Here is a 12,211-nt window from a genome sequence, read left to right on the forward strand (position 1 = left end):
GGTGATGATAGAAGTCTCATAGGTGTTCTTGAAGTTTAACGAATACAGTCCAGTACATTCGTCAATTGTGAAATGTGTGGAACACAAAGCGTTATGTTGCTCGAGAGGTAAATTTGTGAAACTGAGTGGAATGATTCATTGCAAAAATCACTATCATTGAAAAGTGTCTAACAGCACAGATAACACACTACTTATTAGCTAAAAACACATTGATTACATGTATTGACTACTGCAGCAGAATCAACGACCAGTACTAAGACTATAATAGCGTCTGTTCTCAACAGTTCGTAATAAATGATTAGTTGTGCGTAGATTTACAGCTGAATTACGCTCAAGGGCTCTGGAATTGAAGCTACAAGGGTCAGTCGAACGAAAATGTGACAGATGGAAAAAAGTAAGTAACTGTTTATTATTTCAAAAGTAATCGACATAATTCTTAGTACATTTGTCCCACTATGAGACGAGGTGGTCATTATCTCCATGGAAGTAAGTCTGTGGTTGCCTATGGAGAAATGATTGTACCCTGGTGCGCACTCTTTCGTCGGAAGAGACTCGATAGTAACTAATGTGTTTCTTCAAAGTTCAAAGTGACGTACCTGTGAAAATCACATAGGGAGAGATCGGAACTGAATGGTTGATGTGTAATGATTTCCCTGTGAATCTTTTGCAACTTTCTCGAAACATAATGGGCCGGTCACATTGTGCCAACTTCGTCTCGACTGCGATTTTAAAGTTTCAGTCGGAACTACTTACACACCTTCCATACAGTTCCGATGTCTGCCTATATGATTTCCATAGTTTTGGACTCCTCAAGAAAGACGTTCGTGGACGGAGTGTGCACGCCGAGGTAAAATCATTGTTCTGCAGACAACCGCAAATATTTCTCCATTCTTGTCTCACAATCGGATAAATGTACTAACAGTTACGGTGATTATTTTTGAAGCAGTTAACAGTGTAATCACTTGTTTTCCATCTGTCTAGTATTCTTTTAATCGCTCTTTACATCTACTTGTGCGGCTGGTCCCAGTGGAGGTTCGAATCCTCCCTCGGGCATGGGTGTGTGTGTGTTTGTCCTTAGGATAATTTAGGTTAAGTAGTGTGTAAGCTTAGGGACTGATGACCTTAGCAGTTAATTCCCTTAAGATTTCACACACATTTGAATTTTTTTTTTAGATCTACTGTGCGGTACACAGAGTGCTCTAGTGGACGCGTTGTGGAACAGATCGGTGCATCAGGTGAGTGGGACGACGTGGGACAATCAGCATCAGATTGTGCAACACGCGACCTGGAGGTGCGTGCCTCACTCATGATACGTGCTGTCAGTGAGGTTCTCTAAGAAATTAACTCGTCTAGTTTGAGGGTGTGCCGTGATTAGCAAAAAAACTGGGCCACAAGAATCCAGTGATGAATGCAGCTATTCGTCGAAGTCACGTTCACTGATTAATTAAGTTGAATTTATAATAAGGAGATCCACTCCTTCACTCTGTACAGGTATAGGAAAGGAAAGATGGTGCACTACATGCAGTAATTTTTCGTATGTCAGAGATAACTGAAGTGTAGGAAGAAAATCCTTTGGTAAGTTCCATTGTGTCAGTTTACAGTAACATAAGACAAGAAATTTCATGTTTTTCATTTTACCAAATGGCAACGGACTTGCCGCAGTGGATACACCGGTTCCCGTCAGATCACCGAAGTTAAGCGCTGTCGGGCGTGGCCGGCACTTGGATGGGTGGCCATGCTTGCCGCCATGTGCTGTTGCCATTTTTCGGGGTGCACTCAGCCTCGTGATGCCAACTGAGGAGCTACTCGGCTGAACAGTAGCTGCTCCGGTCAATGAAAACCATCGTAACGACCGGGAGAGCGGTGTGCAGACCACACGCCCCTCCTATCCGCATCCTCAGCTGAGGATGACACGGCGGTCAGATGGTCCCGATGGGCCACTTGTAGCCTGATGACGGAGTTCTTTGTTTTAGCAAATGCTCCTTTCACCAGCTGTCGACGATTATTTGAAAATAAGAGTAATGCTTTGAAAAATAAGTAAATAAGTAAAAACTGTAGCTCCTGCTATATCGCCGTGGATGAAATCCATTATCTTGAATATCTGGCAAAACATTCTCCTTCATGTGTGCCATCATTGGCCAAAATCTCGTTTGGAAATCTCGAATGGCTCACGAGACATAAGGGCTGTTATGAATATTTCATTCCTACACTCGTGCGATCGGAAATGAACATGATAGTTAAAATCCCTTTCCTCGATATTGTAAACAGATAGAGACCTCCCCCCGCTCCCAAGTCTAAAGAAAAATTCAACATCTTAGTTAAAGCTCATATGGTGTACTATTTTCCTTGGAACGTTTTAAATTTCCTATATGTGTAGGAAATTTCACAATAACTGTGACCTTTAGCGAAATAACGAGCATTTCACGATGAACAAGACATATAAAACTACGGGTAACGTAAGAACTAAGTTCTTTTACCTAACATATTCTGTAAAATCGTTCGAGAAAGACTGCTAAGAGAGCGCGTCGTTCCGACAGCGCAGTGACTCGTTTGCATGGCCCGTGCGGGTGGCGTCACACGGAGCGCGCCCCGGCCCAACCTTTAGTTAATGGCGCTGGCGGCAGACGTCGCCACCCACAGTGGAGCCACGTGCGGTCGCCCTATTGGATGCCTCGGGGGTTCCCGCAGTCAGCTCCATCCCCTTTGGGTCGCATTCCGTGTGTACGCCTACGGACGCTGGTGCGTAACCTGTACCTCGTTTCCTGATCGGCGCTCCTGGGCACGCTCAGGGCAAATGCGGGGTGTAGCTGGGCGCTCGGAGCAGACTAGCGTTTCGCGCACCCACCGCCTCAGTTTCGCCGCAGTACCGTCCTCCTCCACTCATGCTCCACATACTTACCTTTCTACAGGTCTGAGGTCTGAGGAGAAGAAATATACACTACTGGTCATTAAAATTTCTACACTAAGACCCAATGCAAATGATAAACGGATATTAATTGCACAAATATATTATACTAGAACTGATATGTGATTACATTTTCACGCAATTTGGGTCCATAGATCCTGAGAAATCAGTACCCAGAACAACCACCTCTGGCCGTACAAACGCCGTTGATACGCCTGGGCATTGAGTCAAACAGAGCTCCGACCGCACGTACGGGTACAGCTGTCCATGCAGCTTCAACACGATGTCACAGTTCATCAAGAGTAGTGACTGGCGTATTGTGACGAGCCAGTTACTCGGCCACCATTGACCAGACGTTTTCAATTGGTGAGAGATCTGGAGAATGTGCTGGCGAGGACAGCAGTCGAACACTTTCTGTATCCAGAAAGGCCGGTACAGGACCTACAACATGTGGTCGTGCATTATCCTGCTGAAATGTAGGGTTTCGGACGGATCGAATGAAGGGTAGAGCCACGGGCCGTAACACATCTGAAATGTAACGTCCACTGTTCCAAGTGCCGTCAATGGGAACAAGGGGTGACCGATATGAGTAAACGATGGCACCTCATACCATCATGCCAGATGATACGCCAGTATGGCGATGACAGATACACACTTCCAATGTGCGTTCACCGCGATGTCGCCAAACACGGATACGACCATCATGATACTGTACTCCGCAGCTCGTGGTCGTGCGGTAGCGATCTCGCTTCCCACGCCCGGGTTCCCGGGTTCGATTCCCGGCGGGGTCAGGGATTTTCTCTGCCTCGTGATGACTGGGTGTTGTGTGATGTCCTTAGGTTAGTTAGGTTTAAGTAGTTCTAAGTTCTAGGGGACTGATAACCATAGATGTTATGTCCCATAGTGCTCAGATCCATTTGAACCGTTTGAACCATGATGCTGTAAACAGAACCCGGATTCATCCGAAAAAATAACGTTTTGCCATTCGTGCACCCAGGTTCGTCGTTGAGTACACCATAGCAGGCGCTCCTGTCTGTCATGCAGCGCCAAGGGTAACCGCAGCCATGGTCTCCGAGCTGATAGTCCATGCTGCTGCGAACGTCGTCGAACTGTTCGTGCAGACGGTTGTTGTCTTGCAAACGTCTCCATTTGTTGACTCAGGGATCGAGACGTGGCTGCACGATCCTTCACAGCCATGCGGATAAGATGCCTGTCATCTCGACTGCTAGTGAAACGAGGCCGTTTGGAACCAACACGGCGTTCCGTATTACCCTCCTGAACCCATTCCTAATTCTGCTAACAGTCAATGGCTCTCGACCAACGCGAGCAGCAATGTCGCGATACGATAAACCACAATCGCGATAGGCTACAATCCGATCTCTATCAAAGTCGGAAACGTGATGGTACGCATTTCTCCTCCTTACACGTACATCACAACAACGTTTCACCAGGCAACGCCGGTCAACTGCTGTTTGTGTATGAGAAATTGGTTGGCAACTTTCCTCACGTCAACACGTTGTAGATTTCCCCACAGGCGCCAACCTTGTGTGAATGCTCTGAAATGCTAATCATTTGCATATCACAGCATCGTCTTCCTGTCGGTTAAATTTCGCGTCTGTAGCACGTCATCTTCGTGGTGTAGCAATTTTAATGGCCAGTAGTGTAGTACAGGGTTGCTCTGGTGCCTGCTATCGACATCACGAAGATGCTGCTTGCTATCGAAGCATCGCTGGCCACACCTATGACATGTAAACAGCAAGACACACCCACAGAAGTTACTTCGCGCCTTTCGGCGGCCTGTCCTGAACCGGGCCGACACATAGGCACGAGGTTAGTTCTACGCCAGGCTATGTTCCAGTCAACATCTAGTCCGCAGGAAGCAGCGGGAAGAGTACCTTGTCTGGTGACAACAGAGTTAGAGGTTACCAGTTGGACTCTTCCGCTTAATCTGCAGGTCCTTGCACGTGTTTGTGAATTTTGTCTTTGACCAGCGCTACGAGAAACAGTTTCTACTGAACAGTGCTTTTATTTGTATTAGCAACGACAATCTTCTTCAACACAGTCACAACAAAGAAGAAGTTGTATATCAAAAGATAAGTCCTCATTTTGACTGTAGGTGCATACCAGTCCGTACATTTTACACGTGCAATAATCATGTCATTTATCAACTGTTTTGGAATCCAGTTCATTTCTGATAACCAGTCACAAGTTATATATAACGCTGAGCTCCAGACATTCACAGCTGTGGTAATACATCTTGCAGAAAGAATAGTGATCACAGCTGTTTAATACCCATAAATGGGCATATTATACAGCTATATGCGTTGTTCGCTTTGGAAAATATCTCTAGCAATGGTATTTTATCACGCCTTTCAGGAGAAAAGCGTAATTCGACTTACTTTCGCCGGCCGGAATGGTCAAGCGGTTCTAGGCGCTGCAGTCTATAAGCGCGCGACCGCTGCGGTCGCGGGTTCGAATCCTGCCTTGGGCATGGATGTGTGTGTTGTCCTTAGGTTAGTTAGGTTAAAGTGTTCTAAGTTCTAGGGGACTGATGACTTCAGAAGTTAAGTCCCATAGTGCTCAGAGCGATTTGAACGGTATTTTGAATTACACTCCTGGAAATGGAAAAAAGAACACATTGACACCGGTGTGTCAGACCCACCATACTTGCTCCATACACTGCGAGAGGGCTGTACAAGCAATGATCACACGCTCGGCACAGCGGACACACCAGGAACCGCGGTGTTGGCCGTCGAATGGCGCTAGCTACGCAGCATTTGTGCACCGCCGCCGTCAGTGTCAGCCAGTTTGCCGTGGCATACGGAGCTCCATCGCAGTCTTTAACACTGGTAGCATGCCGCGACAGCGTGGACGTGAACCGTATGTGCAGTTGACGGACTTTGAGCTAGTGCGTATATTGGGCATGCGGGAGGCCGGTTGGACGTACCGCCGAATTGCTCAACACGTGGGGCGTGAGGTCTCCACAGTACATCGATGTTGTCGCCAGTGGTCGGCGGAAGGTGCACGTGCCCGTCGACCTGGGACCGGACCGCAGCGACGCACGGATGCACGCCAAGACCGTAGGATCCTACTCAGTGCCGTAGGGGACCGCACCGCCACTTCCCATCAAATTAGGGACACTGTTGCTCCTGGGGTATCGGCGAGGACCATTCGCAACCGTCTCCATGAAGCTGGGCTACGGTCCCGCACACCGTTAGGCCGTCTTCTGCTCACGCCCCAACATCGTGCAGCCCGCCTCCAGTGGTGTCGCGACAGGCGTGAATGGAGGGACGAATGGAGACGTGTCGTCTTCAGCGATGAGAGTCCCTTCTGCCTTGGTGCCAATGATGGTCGTATGCGTGTTTGGCGCCGTGCAGGTGAGCGCCACAATCAGGACTGCATACGACCGAGGCACACAGGGCCAACACCCGGCATCATGGTGTGGGGAGCGATCTCCTACACTGGCCGTACACCACTGGTGATCGTCGAGGGGACACTAAATAGTGCACGGTACATCCAAACCGTCATCGAACCCATCGTTCTACCATTCCTAGACCGGCAAGGGAACTTGCTGTTCCAACAGGACAATGCACGTCCGCATGTATCCCGTGCCACCCAACGTGCTCTAGAAGGTGTAAGTCAACTACCCTGGCCAGCAAGATCTCCGGATCTGTCCCCCATTGAGCATGTTTGGGACTGGATGAAGCGTCGTCTCACGCGGTCTGCACGTACAGCACGAACGCTGGTCCAACTGAGGCGCCAGGTGGAAATGGCATGGCAAGCCGTTCCACAGGACTACATCCAGCATCTCTACGATCGTCTCCATGGGAGAATAGCACCCTGAATTGCTGCGAAAGGTGGATATACACTGTACTAGTGCCGACATTGTGCATGCTCTGTTGCCTGTGTCTATGTGCCTGTGGTTCTGTCAGTGTGATCATGTGATGTATCTGACCCCAGGAATGTGTCAATAAAGTTTCCTCTTCCTGGGACAATGAATTCACGGTGCTCTTATTTCAATTTCCAGAAGTGTACTTTCCGATCTTAATTTTTGTCATTGCAAATACCATAATCAAAATAGGAGAAACTGAAAGCACACACCAACGTGGTTTGCCACTAACACAATATGAATCATCTGACTGTACGTCAGAGGTAATAAGCATATAAACTAGGTTATCGTGTAACTATTAATGGCAGTATGTTTTATATCCAAAGATAATCTGCGCCTACATACATACTTGAGGAACCATTGTATGATCACGAAGGAGGGTGTCTTGTGATCTATAGACAGCACTTGGCCACAGCATTCTTGGCGAGTCCTATTTCTGGTAAGAAGTCTGCACCCTGCAGCTGTTTACCATTGCAGGCATTCCTCCTTCGGAAACAGTTATGCACCTCACAAAGACTTACCGTATTTGTATTCTGTGAATATTGTAAACATTCTGATTACAGGCTCAACGCTAGTAGGCACTACCAAGTACCGCTACCATCACCCATATGCAGTGCACGTAGCAACAGCTATGCTGCTATCGGGGGCTAACTTGTGCCTGTGCGTCACGGTTCCTCAAGAGTCTGTGAATGTTTCACCGCCGCAATATACTTGAGCCATGGTGAAAACTCCAGTAGCCAGTTGCAGATGCAGCTCAACTTCAGAGCACTCGGATTGGTCCCCTGTGCTGTCGCATCTGTTGCAGCTTCACCCGGCACTGCGTCACGCTGTAGCGCACCACCACGTCATGACATCATCACTACACTGTCCTACAGTGTAGTTGTCCTAAACCGATTATCGGCAAGACTTTGTGAAAACGGGCTGTTGTCACGACCTACGTTACGACACAGGGGAAGACAGTCTTTTGGCATTAGCACAGCATACGAGAACATGGGGGGTCGTTTTTGTTACTATTCTTTTTTGTGGAACTTTAAATCTTATGTTGTGAGGTTAAAATAAACGTATATTGTCAAATTAACTGCAGAAACATTAATCATCTGCGTGCAAATAATCGACTATGAACATAAAGGAGACGACGATTGATGTTTTTTTGTTGTTGTTGTTGTTGTTGTTTTCCGCAGTGGCCACTTACTGCTTACTGGAATCACTTCTACCTCGTATATTACTTCAACTGTTGCCACCGTTCCGCAGCTGCCCTCAGTTGTCTCGGCGCAATCGTTCCTGTTCCACATTATGCATCACAATACTGTACGCGTCCTGCAGAGGTCGCCCAACCAGCCGTGGCCTCATCAGGAAAACCAGCATCACAGCTCGCCGCCGTCCTTCCCCAGCAGCACCGCACCGCACCGCATCCCTTTCTCCAAAATCGACGCAACAGCGCCCATCCAGCCGTGGCCTCATCAGGAGAACCAACATCACAGCTCGCTGCCGTCCTTCCCCAGCAGCACCGCACCGCACCGCATCCCTTTCTCCAAAATCGACGCAACAGCGCCCATCCAGCCGAGGCCTCATCAGGAAAACCAACATCACAGCTCGCCGCCGTCCTTCCCCAGCAGCATCGCACCCCGTCGGCTGCATCCCTTTCTCCAAAATCGACGCAACAGTACCAATCGCTGCAGATTTTCAGCGAAACATCGGAATCAATGTCCACTTTCCTCTACCAGCTGGAACATGTTTCCGTATCGTTCACCATCATGGAGGACTCTCACAAATGGACCCAGTTCCTCAACTGGTTTGGCACTACTCATTATGGATCTCGTGGTGGTGCACAAACTCTCGTTTTTGAGCCTTCTTTCCTGTCGTATGTGGACTCCTCGCTGGATCCCCCACTTGATTTCTCTCTCTCAACCCGTCACATACTCAGTCACCCCAGATTCCAATGTTGCAGAGTTCGTCACCTTCTCCTGTTCTGACGAACCTGGCGCCAACTTATCTTGCACCAATGGCCCTGTTGGTCCTTCCTCAGTGCCACAGTCGCGCCGTTTGCTGTGCCACGTTCTCTGCCGTTTTCTGCACCACGGGTGCATCGACCTAGGCCCAGTGCTCGCCACCAGCTCCGCTTCTACTGGTTCCGCTGCCCCTGGGCTATCCACTGCCAGCCCATCCAATGCTATCCTCTCAGACGCCGACTATTCACTCTCACCAGTCGTCACTGGAGCGGCCTCCACACTCGGCACACCTGGGCCACCAGCCTGTCTGCCACTCTTTCTGGCCTTGAATTCAATGCTACTTCCATCCTCCTGTGCCTTGTCTTGGGGATTCAGCCATTTCTGGTCTTCCTCTAGGACGGTGGCTTCCTACTTCTTTCGACAAACATTGTCTTTCTCCTTCTTTCGTTTTTCGTAAGATTTAACGCCCCTTTAAAGTTTTATTAATAATAACCATCATACTTTACATTTAGGAATGGTACAAATTTTGCACCAATTGGGATGTGTTATAAGTGTTTGACAAAGTTTTCTTAAAGTACACTACTGGCCATAAAATTGCTACACCAAGAAGAAATACAGATCATAAAAGGGTATTCATTGGACAAATGTATTATACTAACACTGACATGTGATTACATTTTCACGCAATTTTGGTGCAGAGGTCCTGAGAAATCAGTGCCCAGAACAACCACCTTTGCCCATAATAACGGCATTGATACACCTGGGCATTGTGTCAAACAGAGCGTGGATGGCGTGTACAGTTACAGCTGCTCATGCACCCCATAACATCACGACGAGTGATACGCCAGTATGGCGATGAAGAATACACGCTTCTAATGTGAGTTTACCGTGATGTCGCCGAACACGGATGCGACCATCATTTTAACACATAAAATACACTTCCTATACGATTTTCTGTAATTTCTGATATAAACAGGGGGGAACTATCTTTGTCCATAGAGCACATCACAGTTGGCAGTTACACAATATCCAAATCTATAGTTCATTACCCCTGACGTATAACAATACAATAATATGCAGATTGTCAGCAAATTGTCTTTGCAATGTCCTATGAAAACAGAATATATAATGTACATTACATTACACGTTGACTATTATGAAACAATATATATTTGACGTAAACCTAATTTGAAAGTAATTTGGCTTCTGTAGTGCAGATCCAACAAGCTGCAGAGAGCTACTTTAGGATTTATAATCCGAAAATGAGTTATCTAAATAAATGGATCATGTAGAATATTGTCGTGCTTTTCTCTTATAACACTTTTAGTAATTAATGAACGTGTTACAGTAACTTCATTCGTTTTAATTGCGTTAAATGATCATAAGAACCCAAACTATCAACAGGCAAGGGTCACGTTCACATTATAGGCGACAATTTATGATACATGGGGGCTACCTTCGTTTCTACTATTTGCACGGTGTAGAACAGCATGGGCGAGTTTTCATTTTGTTTTCGATGGTTATATCTTTCTATCGAACTGAATTGTCAATAAAAATTACTTCTGGACACGTTTGTTAATCGTGCCTATGGCAGCTACATTACTCTCATAATAGTGTAAATTCGTGTTAAGAAAAAGGCAATTGTCGTGGAAGTACTACTCCATGGCTGAGTTTACTCTGTTAATCAGTCACATGTCAAGAATTTTAGATTAAATATCTGTTGTATGACATATTCCGTCAACCTATATCTGAGGAGCTTTTGCTTTCCATCACAAAGACTAAAGATTCCTGCACTAACAACCGATGTTAAAATGACGAATAGAAGAAACCTCTTAATTTAGCCCTGTTTCGAAACAACCATTCCATCAGCTTTATCCGGCTGGTTGCCTGTGAGGTGACCAACTGCTGCACCATAATGGCGGCGGTCTTCGCAAACCTGTTTCTAAAGACGTGTATAAGTACCAGAAGATCCTTCCTCTGTTATCTTATCGAGAAAGCGGCATCTTGGAGTCTCACAATTTCTCCAGGACGGTAGTGAGGATCTCCTGCAAAGTGGTCTACGCTGTGGCTTTTGCGCTACGTATTGCTGCTGTTTTTCCGGAACATGTGAAGGACGGTCTGAGATAGATATTTACGTTCATATTTTCCACAATAGGTATTGTACCCACAGCTGTGTTCAGACATGTGGGACTCGTTCGTCTGGCTAGGGACGACTTACGCCATCTGAACCAATATCTGAGATCTACAGCTCAAGTTAGATGTCAGCGGCGACCACTACACTGCTAGAAATCAATGTAAAGCCATGGGTATTCGTAGGACAATTAACATTGTCTGTTTTGCGCACAGAGTATGAGAATAGTATGAGATCCAGTATACTGACAAACGAAGTCGAATAGTACCGTATTTTATGTCAGAAGTACAGTATATAACAAGACATCAACTCTTCAGACGGAAGAGTGTTCAATAAGATATAAAGGTAGTTGGCTCTGTACGGTGTTAGTCTGTGTGTATATGCCTTTCCTGCTGACAGGGAAAAATCTGCGTTAGTAATGGTATGTATTGTGTACTTACACCACAATTGTGACTTTACAATGCAGAAAACAGTTACAACGTTACGAAAGGAAATATCGGTGCGTGGAAGGAATTGGGACTACCGTCAATCGGCCAAAAATTTCCTTAGATTCGGCCCCTGATATAGATCGAACGGAAAAATGGCAACGTAGCAGATTATCTGAGGTGTCGAAACGGTTACTTTCGCACGGAGCAAATTGCAGAAACAGTTAACCTTCTCAATTTGTTGCTGCTTTACAGTTCCCAGTAACTGCCAGATGTGCACCACAAATGTTGTCAGAGGGAAACTTATTACGTTCAAGAAATGACTGCATAAACCTGCTCTAAATCCAAATATAAAGTGGCTAGATTTTAGTTTGCTGGAAAATATTTGTCTTTAAGTTGAGAATGGCAAAAAGACAGCTTCAGAGATGAGAAGTTTAACTTAGGTGGTCTGCATAGATTTCAGTATAATTGGCATGATCTGAGAACAGAGCAGCACGTAAGAATGAGCAGAAATTTTGGCGGTTAAACTGCAATAATTTGGACAGTTTTATGCACTAAAGGAAAATTGCGCACTGCTTGAGTGAACATTAGAATCAATTCTAATATGTACACTGAGATGCAAGAGAAAGAATGGATTAGAATGTGTCAGGACCTAGGAGACGAAAGTCTATTGATTCAACAAGACAATACATCTGCGCAGGTCTCTGCATAATAAGTGGTTTGAAAATAAAGATTTCGAAGTCTTGCCCTGGCTTGAACGCAGCCGTGGGAAACCTCCGGGGAATACTTGCAAGGCGTGTTTATAGCAATGGAAGGCAAGCTGAAGCGGTACGTGAGCTGAAACAAGCGATACGAGAAGAGAGGGCAACAAATACCCTGCAATAACCAAAAACCCTAACATAGTAAATGCAG

General features: G+C 46.3%; 1 pseudogene; it reads left to right on the forward strand.

Moving 5' to 3' along the window:
* The first annotated feature begins 1,643 nt into the window (after positions 1–1,643).
* Positions 1,644–1,761, forward strand: LOC124722805 (annotated as a pseudogene).
* Positions 1,762–12,211: the final 10,450 nt, after the last annotated feature.

Source organism: Schistocerca piceifrons, chromosome 1 (assembly GCF_021461385.2).
Source record: "Schistocerca piceifrons isolate TAMUIC-IGC-003096 chromosome 1, iqSchPice1.1, whole genome shotgun sequence".
Taxonomy (NCBI): domain Eukaryota; kingdom Metazoa; phylum Arthropoda; class Insecta; order Orthoptera; family Acrididae; genus Schistocerca; species Schistocerca piceifrons.